Source organism: Onychomys torridus, chromosome 13 (genome assembly GCF_903995425.1).
Source record: "Onychomys torridus chromosome 13, mOncTor1.1, whole genome shotgun sequence".
In the NCBI taxonomy this organism is placed as follows: domain Eukaryota; kingdom Metazoa; phylum Chordata; class Mammalia; order Rodentia; family Cricetidae; genus Onychomys; species Onychomys torridus.
Window position 1 is genome coordinate 75,068,478 of NC_050455.1, and position 17,202 is coordinate 75,085,679.

Consider the following 17,202-nt stretch of genomic DNA (forward strand, 5'->3'; position numbering starts at 1 on the left):
TTGCCTTGGGAGGAAGTTCCAAGTGCAGAGGACAGATGTGAGGGGACAGGAAGATAAGTGGAATCAGAATGCATGATGTGAAATTCACAAAGAATCAATAAAAATTAAGAAAATACACATATGGACTGAGTATTACAAAATAACAGCTGAGTATTACTGTGGGATTTGGGGCAGGTGGGAACAGGAGGGTTGAGTGTTGGGGAAGGGAGAGGGAGAAAATCCTAGGAGAGAAGAATGGAATTGGGCGACATTTTGGGGGCCAAGTAGAAACCTAGTGCAATGGAAACTTCATAGAATCTACTAGAATAACCCTAGCAAAGACTCTTAAAAATAGGGGCAACAGAGCCCGAGTTGGCCATCTTCTGCAAGCAAGCAAGGCCTCAAGTGGAGGGATTGAGTCAGCAAACCAGACACAAAACCTTCACCTACAGCTTGTCCTGCTGCAGAGTGTTCTGGGAACAGAATCCTCATCACGGAGACCAGAGAAACTTCATCCAGCAACAAATGAAAGCAGGTGCAGAGTCCCACAGCCAAACATTAGGAGGAGATTGGGGAGTCCTGCAGAAAGGGGACATAACACAAACATGGCCCACAGAATCAATTCACTGGGACTCCTGACTTGCACAGAGATAAGGGGGACTGTAGGGGTTTGACCTAGGTCCTCTGCATATATGTTATGACTGAGCAGCCTGGTATTCTTGTGGGACTCCTAATGGTGGGAACAGGGAGCAGCTGTTTACTCTTTTGCCTGCTTGTGGGACACTTCTCTTCCTACTAGGCTACCTTGTCCAGGCTTGATATGATAGCATGTGTCTGGTCATATAGCAGCACATATGTTTTGTTGATGTCCCTGGGAAGCCAGTCCTTTTGTGAGGAGAACCAGCAATGGGGTGGATCTGTGGGAGAGGGAAAGTCGGGGGAAGAGACTTGGAAGAGAGGAGGGAAAAAAATAGGTTGGGATGTAATATATGAGAGAAGAATAAAAACACATTAAAAAAAACACACGTATGAAAAGTAACTGTGCAGTAATCAGTCAGTTGGGGGACAGAATGAGAACATGAAGAAAAGTGTTGAGGATTCTATTGGCAAGTTGCAATCAGTCTTTCAGAAATGGTCCCGGTGTCCCTTACCCAATCCAGGCATATAGAATCAATCAACATTTCTAACGTAGAAAGGATAGAGGGGGAAAAACAAAAGAAAGAGAGAGACAACACCTAGGATTTCTGTAATATACAACATATGTTTGAAGGTTGAAGAAAATCATATGTAGTCGAATTGTTTGTTGCTGACTAAAAATAACATACTGAAGCAAAGAAGCTCTGAGATATTATTGTATGTATTGGGATTTAAAACATTAACATAGTTGAAATTTTGAGCAAAAAATAATCTCTTCTCCATTTTATTTTACAGTTTTGTTGATTACACATTTTTAATTGTTTGTGCATATTACATGGAAAGTGTAGTTTGTTCTTCCACATGGACAGCTACTTGGTCTTTTGCTGCTATTACCTTTTGTAAAACATACCTCCTCTCCAGTAGACTTCTATGCCAGCACTGGAAAAAATTAAATATCGATATTATGAAATCATATACTTTACTATTTCAATGCTGTGGTTGTTAGTGTCCTGTTAGTGATGCTAAAGAATTATCATCAGGCTAAAATAATGTTAAATGATTCTTTGTTTCTATTGCCTTGGTTTTGGCAACTTTTGTAATGATAATTTTCAAATGAGTTTGATTATTTCTCAAATCCTTATATTTTAGTTGGATTTGCATTAAACTTGAGTCACTTTGGATTTTTTTTTATTTTAAACAAACTAGTAAATAGGATTATCTTAGGGTTTCCATTGCTGTGAAATGACACCATGACCATGGTATCTCTTATAAAGGAAGAACATTTAATTGGCACTGGCTTCCATTTTCAGAGGTTGAGTCCATTACCATTCTGATGTAACATGGTGGCTAGCATGCAGACATGGTGCTGGAGCTGAGAGTGCTACATCTTGATTGCAGGCAACAGGAAGTGAACTGAGATACTGGACATGGCTTGAGCATATATGAGACCTCAAAGCCTGCCTCCACAGTGACACACTTTCTCCAAGGCCACACCTCCTACAACACTGCCACACTTCTTAATAGTGCCACTCCCTATGATCTTAAATTCAAACTACCACAGGGTAAAATAATGATAATTTCCAAAATATGTGGATGATCCTATGATCATTTAATTAAATGAAATCAATCACATACAAAGGAATGTTCTGCTTACATGGGATTCACCCACAAGCAAGATTTAAACTAGGTTTAAATATCAGAAGAGCATTTACATTTGGAAGGTTGCAAGGAATTTATAAGAAAAAAAATGGTCCCATTTAGTTACATATTTAGAAATTTTCTATGGAGGACTAATTTTTCGCAAAGTGGAAACTAAAGCTATTTAAATAAACATTAAAAACTTTATACAATGGAAATATCATTGCTAATAAAACTATGAAAAAGTTAAATATGTAATAATTATGTAGCTGGAAAAACCAATATTTTATATCCTTGATTTTTGAAAAAAATGTTAATCAAATTGCTGTGGATATTGCTCTGTGTAAATAAAGTTCTGATTGGCCAGTGGCCAGGCAGGAAGTATAGGTGGGACAAGAGAGTATTGCTTACAATCTGTATGGCTGTGGCAGGCTGCTTGTTATCTACCTTTTCTATCTTAAATTAACCCATTTCTGTTAGTCTATACTTTGTCACATGGCTTGTGGCTTACCAATGTCTTTACATGTTGCTTTTCATGGCAGCTGCTGGCGGTGTCTCTCTCTAGTCTTCTACTTCCCAGAATTCTCTACTCTCTTGTCTCTGCTTTTGTTTCCACAAAAAACCAGAGGCTATGGATTTGTTCCAGATTAAGATACATCAGGTTTGATCAGCCAAGACCACCTGAAAGGTCTCCAATGACACAATGGCCCAGATGATCTGACATCCACAATGGTTTCAAGGCAACTGGCTCAGAAGTTCACCCTAATGAACTACTCCATAATCCTAAAATTTTCTTTGTGTCCCCATAAGATACAGCGCCCCACTCCAGCAGGAAGTAATAAGAGAAACTACGCCCACATTCCCAAAATTATCAAGCTGGCTTTGGAGATGGAATTGGCTCACTCCTTCTCTAAATCCAGACATATTGCTAAAAGAAAAGGTTAAGAGATTCTTATGTCCCAAATTAAAAAAGCCCTCTGGTGTGGGACAGAGAAAAACCAATATTTTTCTTTAAAGTAGATTGATTATAAACACGATCTCTTTCTAAAGAAGAAAAGGGGATATGATATAGATATAATAAGATAAAAGGGTAGTTTAAGGAATTTACTTCTAAAGAGCAACAACTTGTTTAAAATGTTTTACATTGGTATAGACTTTAGTCTATTGATACAAACTTAAAGTTAATTTTGTTATACTGTGTGCATATTTCTACTCATGTTTAAGGTATTATGTTTGTATAGCTCATTTAAATTGTAATGGATAATTAAAAATAGATTAATAATTAGTCATCTATGATAATCATACTCGTAGCCATGTTAGTTAAGTCTTCTAGGTGTACATAGAGATATTTCAGACAGATAGGTAATCTTCAAATACTTCAAAGACCTACAGAATATGGCATTTAAAATATTTTTAAAATTTAGACTTTCTGGACAGTGAGACATGTCTGCTCCTGGCAGCACCAATTTACTTCAGAGAGGAGGATGGGCATTGAAGACACTTCATATCTTATTTTCACCTTGGCAAAAATAGCCATTTGGGCAAGAAACTGTTCTTGCCTGGACTGCTCGATCACCTGGACATGCAGGACCCACAGAAAGGTGACCACTGGACTTTGCCTTCAAAATGGTCCTTCAGGTTCCTGCTTCGCAGAGGAAACTGCCAGACATTCTACAGGACACTGAGAAAAGTGATCGAGAGACTCTAGCCCTGTGGGCTGAAGACAAATGCCCCAACTTTACAAAGGAACATTAGGTGACTGTCCAGGCTGCCAGCTGTCTCTGTCTACTCTTGCAAGACTCCCAAAAAATGCTTGCATCCTTCTCCCGGTTCTCAGGTAATATTATATCCTTCTGAGGTCTTTGATGTAGTTGAAGACTAGATATAATTTCCTCAATTATGATAAAAGATAAGTTAGATATAAAACCTTAGACTCATAAATATAAGATAGATAGGATATCTTCTTTAATATTGTAACTGTAATTCTTGCTTGATAATTGTTTTGTTATATGTAATTGTACTATGTAAAAGTTCAAACCTTCTTTAAAAAAAAAGAAAAGGGGAAGTGCTGTGGGTATTGCTCTGTGTAAATAAAGTTCTGATTGGCCAGTGGCCAGGCAGGAAGTATAGGCGGGACAAGAGAGTAGAGAATTCTGGGAAGTAGAAGACTGGAGAGAGACACCGCCAGCAGCCGCCATGAAAAGCAACATGTAAAGACATTGGTAAGCCACAAGCCATGTGACAAAGTATAGACTAACAGAAATGGGTTAATTTAAGATAGAAAAGGTAGATAACAAGCAGCCTGCCACAGCCATACAGTTTGTAAGCAATACAAGTTTCTGTGTGCTTTCTTGGTTGGGTCTGAGCGACTGTGGGACTGGCGGGTAAGAGAGATTTGTCCTGGCTATGGGCCAGGGAGGAAAACTCTTAACTACATCAAATAAAATAAGAATAAAGAAGTAAAGCTATTAATATATATAAAAGCATGGTGCTTCATATATGTAATTTCAACTCTTAAGAAGCTGAGGCAGAAGAATTGCCATGAGTGTGAGACCAGACTGAGCTTCTCAGCAAGTGCAAAGCCAGCATGAGTTATGTAATAAGATGTGTGTGAAGCAAAGAAACACAGAAAAAACACAAATATTAAACTGAGTATTTTAGCATTACTAGTATGTGGATGATGGATAAGGAGTGACTCACAGCCTCTGTAGGCTATGATGTTAGATAATGGCTGCTGCCAATCTCCTGCAATGGTCCTGGAAAAGGCCTTTTGTGTGCTCTGAGTAACCTATGAGTCAGATCAATTAGAGAGAAGTTGGTGAATGTGATTTTCTGGGAAGCTGCACTCTCAACAAGACACCCAGTGGCAGTTGCCTGGGCGTGTGGTCTTTGGAAGACTCAACAAATTCTGCCCTTTCAAATAGCCTCCAGTATTCCCATTGACTGAGTGTACCTGGGGATACAGGATGGCTTAAAGTGCCACAAGACTCAAGTTTTCTTCTTTTTCTTTTTTTGGAGACAGAGTTTCTCTGTGTAGCTTTGCACCTTTCCTGGATCTTACTCTGTACACCAGGCTGTCCTAAAACTCAGAGAGATCCACCTGCCTCTGCCTCCTGAGTGTTGGGATTAAAGGTATATATGCGCCACCACCACCTCGCTAGGACTCAAGTTTTTATCCAAGCATGATACATGCAAGTCTTGGTAAATACTTCATAAATTTTGAATTTATTTTTGTTGTACATTTTTGACAGGAATTCCTGCTTTCATGAGGGAATGTTTATTTATAGACTATTCCTTTCCTTCCCTTCTATAGACAACATTGATAATACTTATCTTAAAATGTGCTTCTGTCTTGGTTAATATTCTGTTGGTGAGATGAGACACCAAGACCTCAGCAACTTATAAAAGAAAGTATTTATCAGAGTACTATAGTTGCAGAGGATGGGTCTATGACCATCATGTTGTAGACCCTGGTAGGGGCCATCACTGGAGCAGTAGTTGGGAGCTTCCATCAAGAGATATAACCAGGAGGCAGAAAAATAGTAGGAATAGCATAAGCTTTTGAAATCACAAAGCCACAAGTGGCACATCTATTCAACAAGGTCACACCTCCAAATTCTTTCCAAACATGTCCAGAAACTGGGAAACAAATATTTACACATATGAATTCTCATTCAAACTATGACAACTTCTTTGTGATGACTTGATGAAATAAATTTGAACTTAAACTTCAAAAATCATGGTAGTTTAAAAACTATCAATATTGAGTAAAACTTAAAGTGCTACTTTTAAAAATTCTGGAAAGTTTTACATGTAAAACTGAAATAAAAAAAGCATCAGATTTTTCTCTTAGTGAAGATTTGAAATGGATTTTACAAAGAAAAATCATTAAAAATGCACCATACATTCTGAGGTGCTGAAAAATCTTTCAATGCTCTGAGACCACAGATGACTAATATGGCAGAAAGAATAACAGAAATAAAGTGCTAAGAGACTTCTCGATTCTTGGTAATCATCTTGCTTTTGCTAGTTTGGGAGCCTTGTAGACATCCCTGAACTGTAGAGGAAATGATTTTTGCAGAGCTCAGACACACTAGAGTAATGTAGATTCCAAACCTAGAAATGATTTTTGCATATCTCAAACACACTGGAGTAAAGTAGATTCCAAATCTAGAAATGAGTTTCTACTCTCTAGGGGTTGAATTCCATTTATAGCTGGAAAAAATATATATACATTTCAAAAAAAAAGAAAAATAAACATTGTGAGAAAAACAAATTCCTACTTTCTGGGCAGGTTGAAAATGTGATAAGTATTCTTTGAAAAGTCCTTCCTAAAACACCCTTTCACAGCTCAGTTTTTCCACAAGGAGCACAAGCAAACACATTGTACACTGCAATGTGGAATATGGATAAGGGAAAGGAAGACAGACACGAGGCAATACCCTTAGTTGTTATAAGGACAAATATCCACTTCCTTATATATATATAAAGTTCCAAATCACTGGTGACAGTACACAGCTTATAAAGGGACTCACTGGTAACCTGAGGTTAATATTTATGACATACATGGTGGAAGGAGAGAATGAACTCCCCAAAGTAATACTGAGTTCTCAATATGCATTCTGTGACACACACACACACACACACACACACACACACACATTAAAAAGTCTTGAATCTGCCTTGCTGCCCTGTGTTATTAGCAGAATTAGGCAACAGGCATAATTGGTAAGCCAATAGACATGAAGATTGATTTGAAAAGCTTGAAGAGTGAAAGAATACTTTTTTTTAATTTTATTTATCAAGGATGACATTATTTCTAGAGAAAGTTAATAAAAGCTATCTAAAAGGTTTTCTTTATACAATTTTCAAACATGCTATAGAAGAAAATATAGTGTGTGTGTGTGTGTGTGTGTGTGTGTGTGTGTGTGTGTAGTATAGAATACTAATTATACATATAGATCCTTGAAATCTTTATTTAATCTTGTCATTTGTGACAACATGCATGTTTCTAGAGATCTTTATATTAAGTGAGATAAGCTAGATACATAAGAGTAAGCACCACCAGATCTTACTGATATGTGAAATATGGGAAATTAATCTTATAGAAATTTTATAGATCTTATAGAAAGGAAAACTAAGATAGGGAGTAACCGAGACTGAGGTGTTTGAAAAAGTGAGAGAAGACAAACAGGGAGATGTGTATATGTGTGGTGATATTTTGTGCTGTAAATCATCCTGTATGAGATAAACATATGGTTTTACTTGTCAACTGCTAAAAAAAGCAGCCATGGTCACAGAACAACCTAACCTGGCAATGTTTTGGGTAGGTTATACACTCTTTGAATATACATAGTTGTGGACTGTCTCATTTCACCAAGAGAACGGACCTAGTGGAGACACAGAGAACAATTTCAACCTAGGCAATGAACTCCAAGCTAGGTACTGGTGTATCTTATTTTACATACATGCCACTAAATTTGCACATGTCTCATCCTCAACTGAGCTATTCATATCTATTATGTAATTACTCAAGAATCTTTAGATATGGTTTAACATTTTAGTCAGGATTTATTATTTGTAAATATGAGATATTTTTATCTCCCAAAATAATTCACTTGACTTGGGTAAAAATTAACTCAATTAGGAAGATCAGTTCTTATTAAGAAAGATAAATAACCAGACCCAGGCTTGTACATTTTATGTCTACATGGGTAGGCATTTTAAATGCCATTTCCTTTTCAAGGAATAAGCACTTCCAAAATTGTGCAAAACATTCATTTCATTTTTTTCTCATTAAATAGCTATGGATGAATGCCATTTGACCTTGGAAAGATACTAACTGGCGCTACAGAATTTAGTTGAATAGCTTTGCTTTTGTAGACACTCAGTTTTGAGCTACACTAATACATCATTTCTCCATTACCTCCAGGAAAAGAACTGTCTCTTAGAATGTATGGAATATGCTTTGACCCCATAAAATATGTTTATAGTAAATTGTTAGTTGAGTTGAATATGTTGAGTTTATGAGTTCAGGTTATTGTTGGGGACTTTGTTTTATATCTCTTCATGGTTAGTGAATATTATGTGGATGAGATGTTGCTCTCTATGTTTTCTCTTTTAAAGAATTATTTTATTGCCTTCCACATATGAAAATATTTATAATTTCCAAAATGTCATGGTAGTTATACCTGTCTTTTCTACAATATATAGTGATAGTGATTAAAAGAATGACTACATCATGTGTGTGTGTGTGTGTGTGTGTGTGTGTGTGTGTGTGCGCGTGCGCGCGCACAAATGTATGTGAGGACATTTGACCATCTGTGCAAATGTGGAATCCAGAGGTCAACATCTGGTGGGGTTTTTTTCTATTGTCCTCTACCTAATTTTTTCAGAAAGGATATCTCCCTGAACCTATATCCCAATGATGTGGCTAATTTTGCTGGACAACAAGCCCCCAGGATTCACCATTTTCTATTCTCTGCATTGAGTACTCAGATTACAGAAAGTAGCAGCATTCTTGTCTTTTACTAGGGATCTGAACTCATAACTGCTTGTTTATGTATCAAGCACTTTACCCATGGGTCATCTCTTCTGCCCTAGCCCCTAATAGTTTCATTTATAATTACATGGATTTCATGTAGTCAGTTTGTGTGGCTCCATTTCACACATTCTGGAATTGACCTTAATTGATCTCCATCTTTTCAGCTGCCTCCAACACTAGGTTGATTTTGAACCTAGATGTTTGCAAAACCAATGTTCATTTTTCAGTCCTATTCTAAGTTAACCATATAATAATTTGCTTTTAAGATCATTTACCTAGGCCAGATGGTGGTGGCACACACCTTAACTCAGGAGGCAGAGGCAGGTGGATCTTTGTGTGTCTGAGGCCAGCCTGGTCTACAGAGTTCCAGGATAGGCTCCAAAGCTACACAGAGAAACCCTGTCTCAAAACAAAACAAAACCCAAAAACAAACAAACAAAAAATTATTTACATGTTTTTTTACATTTACCTAAGGACATTTAAATATGGGAATGTTAAAATTAAATCATGGCTAACTATATTCTTTGCTTGTGATTCACGTTGTTCCTAACCTAATTTGACACATTTATTTTTTCCTATATATTTCATCTATTTCAATTAATTATTTGATTAGTTAACTTTTTATTTTGCTGATGAATGCCTTGAAACAGAGGTATTCTGTTTCATAAAGGTTTCACTTAAAGAACAGGAACAGCTGGGGTGGATGGCATGCACATATAATCCAGTGAGTAGGATGGATGTGGAAACATGCAATCATATGTTTAAGTCCATTCTCAGATATATAGCAAGTTTCAAGAGAGCAAAGGCTACATTAGGATACCTTCTGAAAAGATCAAAACAAAACAAAACAAAATTTAAAAAATGAAACAATGAAATCTTTAATACATTCTAATAATTACAAAATTATTTTTTTATAAATGAAATACAGATACTAAATAATTATTTACCTTAGATGATGTCATCATTTCATACATGGATAATCAAGAAACCCAAAATCTATACTATCAGTGTTTATTAGATACTGAAGTAGGCTCTAAAAAAACTATTAAGCTAAAATACAAAAAAAAAAAAATCTGAGTTAATTTTTAGGTGATAGTTTGTTAAGTTAGTCATGGTGGCACATACCTATGATCCCAGTACTTAGAAAGCAGAGGCATGGGAATCTGTTCAAGGCCAATCTGGGGTGTAGGAGGCAGTGTTGAGGCATCATGGGTTGTATGGGAGCCTGTCTTTAAAAGACCTAACAAAAAACAAATAAAATAAATAATGATAGTGACTTATGGTGAATGACTTGGGCATTCCTTGTCTTCCTCCAAGGAACAAATTAGTTTAACTACTGGCTACATTTGCTGAGAATATGTCACACACACACACACACACACACACACACACACACACACACACACATGTTATATCTCCAACCAAGACAATCTCTGGGCTGCACTCATGTGTAACATGCCAGAGTTTTTATTCATGTATTTCTCCATAGTCTTTTCCAGGTCTGTTTCTACATCTGACAGTACCTTCCTAAATCTTGGCACAATGGCCTTCCCCTTGTATTTCCTATATTCAAAATAACCTTTGATTTTAATTCATATATTTTTCTACTGAGTTTAAATTTTCTTTCCCCCCCTTTTTTAATTATATTTGTGTTTTAATTTTACATATCAGCCATGGGTTCCCCTGTCCTCCTCCCTCCTGCCTCTCCCACACCTTTCCCCGATCCCCTCGCCTCCATTCCCATCTCCTCCAGGGACAAGACTCCCCTAGGGATTCATTTAAACTTGGTGGATTCAATACAGGCAGATCCAGTCCCCTCCTTCCAGGCTGAGCAAAGTGTCCCTGTATAAGCCCCAGGTTCCAAACAGACAGCTCATGCACTAAGTACAGGTCCAGGTCCCACAGCCTGGATGCCTCCCAAACAGTCCAAGCCACTCAACTGTCTCACTTATCCAGAGGGCCTGATCCAGCTGGGGGCTCCACAGCCTTTGGTTCACAATTCATGTGCTTCCGTTCGTCTGGACTTTGGTCCCCGTGCTTTTTCCAATCCTGGGCTCAACAATTCATGCTCCCACAGTCCCTCCTCCTTCTCGACAACTGGACACAAGGAGCTCCACCTGGGGCCTGGCTAAGGATCTCTGCATCAGTCACTGGATGAGAGTTCCATTCTGCCCATCAGGGTGTTTGGCCATCTGATCACCAGACTAGATCAGATCAGGCTTTCTGTCGATCACTGCCAGCAGTCTACAGAGGATGCATCACTGTGGACCTCAGGGGACCTCTCCAGCACTCTGTCCACTCCTGTTTTCATGTGGTCCTCATCCATCATGGTCTACCATTCCTTGTTCTCCCTTTCTGTTCCTGATCCAGCTGGGATCTCCTGCTCCCCCAAGCCTCCCTTCCCTCAAAGCTTGCCCTTCATTTCTCCCACTTTTGTCCAGATTGTTCATGTATATCTCTTCCATTTCTATGTCATTGGGTGATCCCTGTGTCTTTCCTAGGGTCCCGTTTTCTAGGTAGCCTCCCTGGAGTTGTGTAGCAGTCAAGTCATCTTTGTTTTACATCTAGTATCCTCCTATGAGTACATACCATGTTTGTACTTCTGAGTCAGGGTTACCTCACTCAGAATGATTTTTCCTGGATCCATCCATTTGCCTGCAAACCTCATGATGTCATTGTTTTTCTCTGCTGAGTAGTACTCCATTATGTATATGTACCATAGTTTCTTTATCCATTCTTCAGTTGAAGGGCATCTAGGTTGTTTCCAGGTTCTGGCTATTACAAATAATGCTTATATGAACATAGCTGAGCAAATACCCTTGTGGTATGATTGAGCATTCTTGGTTATATGCCCAAGAGTGCTACAGCTGGGTCTTGGGGGAGATGGATTCCCAGTTTTCTAAGGAAGTGTCATATTGATTTCCAAAGTGGCTGTACAAGCTTGCATTCCCACCAGCAGTGGAGGAGAGTTCCCCTTGCTGAACATCCTCTCCAGCATAAGCTGTCTTCCTTGTTTTTGATCTTAGCCATTCTGACAGGTGTAAGGTGGTATCTCAGAGTCATTTTGATTTGCATTTTCCAAATAACTAGGGATTTGAACAATTCCTTAAATGTCTTTCAGCCATTTGAACTTCCTCTGTTGAGAACTCTCTATTTAGTTCTATAGCCCATTTCTTAATTGGATTGTTGGGCATTTTGATGTCTAATTTCTTGAGTTCTTTATATATTCCATGATTAAGTAGGCTTCGTCCCAGGAAGGCAAGGGTGGTTCAACATACGAAAGTCCATCAATGTAATACACCATATAAGCAAAGTCAAGGAAAAAAACCACATGATCATCTCACTAGATGCAGAAAAGGCATTTGACAAAATCCAACACCCCTTCATGATAAAGGTCTTGGAGCAATCAGGAATACAGGGAACATACCTAAACATAATAAAGGCAATCTACAGCAAGCCAACAGCCAACATCAAATTAAATGGAGAGAAACTCAAAGCAATACCACTAAAATCAGGAACAAGGCAAGGCTGTCCCCTCTCCCCATACTTATTTAATATAGTACTTGCAGTTCTAGCCAGAGCTATAAGACAACATAAGGAGATTAAGGGGATACTAATTGGAAAGAAAGAAGTCAAGCTCTCCCTATTTGCAGATGACATGTTAGTATATATGAGTGACCCCAAAAATTCAACCAAGGAACTGATACAGCTAATAAAAACCTTCAGCAACATTGCAGGATATAAGATCAACTCAAAAAATCAGTAGTCCTCCTATATACAGTAGACAAACAGGCTGAAAAGGAAATCAGAGATACATCACCCTTTACAATAGCCACAAATGATATAAAATACCTTGGGGTTACTCTAACTAAGCATGTGAAGGACCTCTATGAAAAGAGCTTTAAGTCCCTGAAAAAAGAAATTGAAGAAGATGTCAGGAAATGGAAAGATCTCCCATTCTCATGGATAGGTAGGATTAACATAGTAAAAATGGTGATCTTACCAAAAGCAATCTACAGATTCAATGCAATCCCCATGAAATTACCAACACAATTCTTCACAGATCTGGAAAGAATAATACTCAACTTCATATGGAAAAACAAAAAACCCAGGGTAGTCAAAAGAATCCTGTACAATAAAACAACCTCTGGAGGCATCACGATCCCCGACCTCAAGCTCTACTATAGAGCTACTGTAATAAAAACAGCTTGGTACTGGCATAAAAACCAACATGTGCACCAATGGAATCAAATTGAAGACCCTGACATTAACCCACACACCTATGAACATATAATTTTTGACAAAGAAGCCAAAAAGGTACAATGGAAAAAAAGAAAGCATCTTCAACAAATGGTGCTGGCATAACTGGATGTCAATGTGTAGAAGGCTGCAAATAGATCCATATCTGTCATGGTGCACAAAACTTAAGTCTAAGTGGATCAAAGACCTCAACATAAATCCAGCTACTCTGAACCTGATAATAGAGAAAGTAGGAAGTACTCTTGAATGCATTGGCACCGGAGATCACTTTCTAAATATAACACCAGTAGCACAGACACTGACAGAAACCATCAATGGGACCTGTTGAAACTGAGAAGCTTTTGTAGAGCAAAGGACATGGTCAACAAAACAAAGCGAGAGCCTACAGAATGGGAAAAGGTCTTCAACAACCCTACATTTGACAGAGGGCTGATATCCAGAATATATAAATTTTCTTAAAGGAGAGTTTGCCTTATGAGTGAAATAATAAGACATTTGTGGCCTCAAAACAAATAATGCAATGAGAGTTAATAGAAACAAGTTAGAAAAGCATTGCAGAAATGTGACTTCTGTTACCATGCTGTCCTTGTCCTGGGTCAAACTCACAGTTTGCTGGATGGATGTCTTGAGACTGGCTGTTTCTAAATAGTTATGATGAGGAGAGCATGGGCTGAGAGCAATTGATAACCTCAGCTAACAAAACTTCCTTTACTGTCAATTAGAGAAATTCCTCATTGTGTTTCTCTGCTCTTTTCTCTAAATCTGAAATGCATTCTTCCATTCTGAAGCTACTTGGGAAAGTTTGAAGGTGATTCAGTGCAAATTGTAGACAGGCAGCCATTCAGGGTGTACATCTGTTGGTCCTGAAAGATTACATCCTGCAGAGTTTTGGATAACATGTTTTCTGCATGGATGTTGTGATGCTATTTTCAAACACTAGGTTTGATTATGTTAAAAAAAAAAATCTTAGCTGGGTGGTGATGGCACACACCTTTAATCCCAGCACTCAAGAGGCAGAACCATGTGGATCTCTGTGAGTTCTAGGCTAGCCTGGTCTACAGAGTGAGATCCAGGACAGGCACCAAAACGACACAGAGAAACCCTGTCTCGAAAAAACATAAGAACTACAAAAGAAAAAAAAAAAAGATTGGTCACTTGAATTGGTTTAAGAAAATACTGATTGGCCAGTAGCTAGGCAGGAAGTATAGTCAGGGCAACCAAACTAAGAATGCTGGGAAGAGGAAGGGCAGAGTGAGGGAGTCACCAGCCAGACACAGAGGAAGCAAGATGAGAATGTTGTACTGAGAAAACGTACCAAGTCATGTAGCTAAACATAGGTAAGAATTAAGAGTTAATTTAAGTATAAGGACTATTTAGTAATAAGCCTGATCATGTACAATTAATATAAGCCTCTGTGTTTGGGAAGCAGCTGTTGGGTATTTGGGAGTTACTGATGGAACAGAAACTTCCACCTATATGAGCCAAACAAGCACAACAGCAACAGACATGCCAACCTGGAAGAGGGACATCACAGTAGACTACAAACTTATACAAAGAACTGCAGGAAACTAAGGAACACCAAGAGCTCAGGAAATATTCTTCCCAATGGAAAAACATCCTTCTTTCTGTACACCCAACTTAACAATTGTCTCAAACATGCATTTCATGTACTTTTCTCAAGAAAGCTAACTTTTTTATGTGATTGGTTACCTGCTTTTAATTCATAGAGCATTGCTATTACTAACTCAGATAAATTTCTTTCCAACTTTTCTTATTTTAATCCACATTTTCTTATCACATGGCCATTAGTCTAGCTTTCTATAACAATTTTTCTGTTTCTAGTTAAAATTTATTTCTAATGTTGTTTGACTCCCTGCTTTCTATGTGTATATAAAGCACAATAAAAGAGCCTACATTCATCTCTAACTGCTTATTGGATTTAACATAGTTTTAATATTGTCCAGAATAATACTTTAATCCAACATATGTATTTAAATGACTAGACAAACAAAAATCTCAATTTATAGAAAAAATACAGAAATAGTTTAAATTACTTTTAAAAAGCACAACTTCAACAAAAATATTTGTCATTGTTTATTTAAACACACATAAAATAAACATTAGTATTTTACATTATTTTCCCAAATTTGGTATATACTAAACACCAGCATATAAAGATATAAATATAACAAAATTAAATAGAAAATGCAAAACTTGAATATAAAAATAATTTGTGACTGGCTACTGCTTGAAAAGTTTACACATTACAATGTTTTGATTTTTCTCTTGTACACAGTGATTGTTTCTAGCTATGAACTATTTGATGCTGGTAGTTAATCAAAGGATATAAACAAAATATATATGTTTTTTCCTTTGGTTTTAGGACCCAAATACAGGATGACAAAATGAGTTTTTAATGAAAATATTGTAGAGAATTGGTTATAGCCATTGATTTTTTCTTAGCAAAATACTTACATAGGCAATGGTATAATTTGAAGCAATTGTGTTATATTGTATGCTTTATAACAGTTTTCTTCTCTGCCTAAATGAAAATTAGATTTCAACAAGAAAATGTTTTTGGTAAGATAATATTGGGAAATATAATATATTCAGAAGAGAGAAATAGATAATATTTGTAGATAACAGTTTAATTTGCTTTTGACTACTCCTTCATCTACCTCTCCATATTTACACTATGATTCTTATTCTAAATTGATGTTTAACTAACTTAAAGTATCTATGGCTTAGAAAATAAACCTTATAAAAGTATATTTCCTTCAGAATATTCTAAATATTTGGAAAAATTAATAGCAGGACTCAAGTAAATACAATAAAGACTAAGGAGCTTTTCTGTTCCTCCCTGTTCCAGAAGTAGCTACATCTTCTCATGCAGTGCCAGATTTATCCCTGAGAAATGATGGTGAAGGGCAAAGTGAACGGATTTGGCCGTGCTGGGAGCCTGGTTACCAGGGCTACCTTCAAATTGGATATTATTCTCATCAATGACCCCTTCATTGGCCTAAACTAAATAGTCTGTATGTTCCAGTATGACTCATGGCAAGCTCCACAACACTACCAAGACCCAGAACAGAAAGCTTGACCACCTCCATCTTCTAGGAGCAAGATCTGCTAACATCTAATCAAGTGATGCTGCTGCTAAGTGTTTTGTGGAGTTTATTGGTATCCATGGATAATGCTAGGCCCTCCTGAAGGGCAGAGGACAAAAGGGTCCTCTGCCTCTTCTGCTGATGCTCCCAGGTTTGTGATATGTCTGAACCACATAGGTTTTTGGCACTAAGGGAGAACAGATTGTTATTACTCTGCAAATGCCATAGTATTAAGTCAACTTCTAATGTCTCACTATTACGCACATAGATTAACACATCTGTAAACTCTCATAGAAGTTCCTTTTTGCAGTAGATGCTGATTAACACAGAGACCCACAGCTACTCCAGATGCAGATAATAAGAGTATACAGAATACTCAGTCATAAAGGAGATATCTATATCACGCTCCTGCCCCAGCCTCAGAGATCATTGCTGAAGAGAAGGGAAGATTTTAAAATCCATAGGCAGTGGATTACTACAAGGAAGCAATATGTTCTAGACACAGCACAGAGGTTGCAATAGGAGTTCATAACAGTTGTAATACCATGTGTACAGGTTGCACAAGCCCAAGACAGACAAAAATTCAGCATGGAGAAGGGATGTTGGTGTGAAGAATCACCACTAGCTAAGTAACTATGGGAAATTGATAGTTGCTGGGAGATGGACTATCACTTTTTCTTGAAATTTGTGGTCCCTGGTGGATAAAAGACCTTTATTGAAAGCTACACAACCAAGACTATATGGGTAGCATAAATTGGGCTTGATAGACATACAAAGAACTGTGTGTGTGTGTGTGTGTGTGTGTGTGTGTGTGTGTGTGTGTGAGAGAGAGAGAGAGAGAGAGAGAGAGAGAGAGAGAGAGAAAGAGAAAGAGAGAGAGACAGAGACAGAGACAGAGACAGAGAGAGATAGTGAAAGACAGAGACAGAGAATACAAAGTTGATTGGGTTGGAAAGGAGAGATGAGCCTGGGAATTGCAGGAGAAGGGTAAATATGGTCAAAATTAGTTGTACAAAATTCACAAAGAAATAATACGAA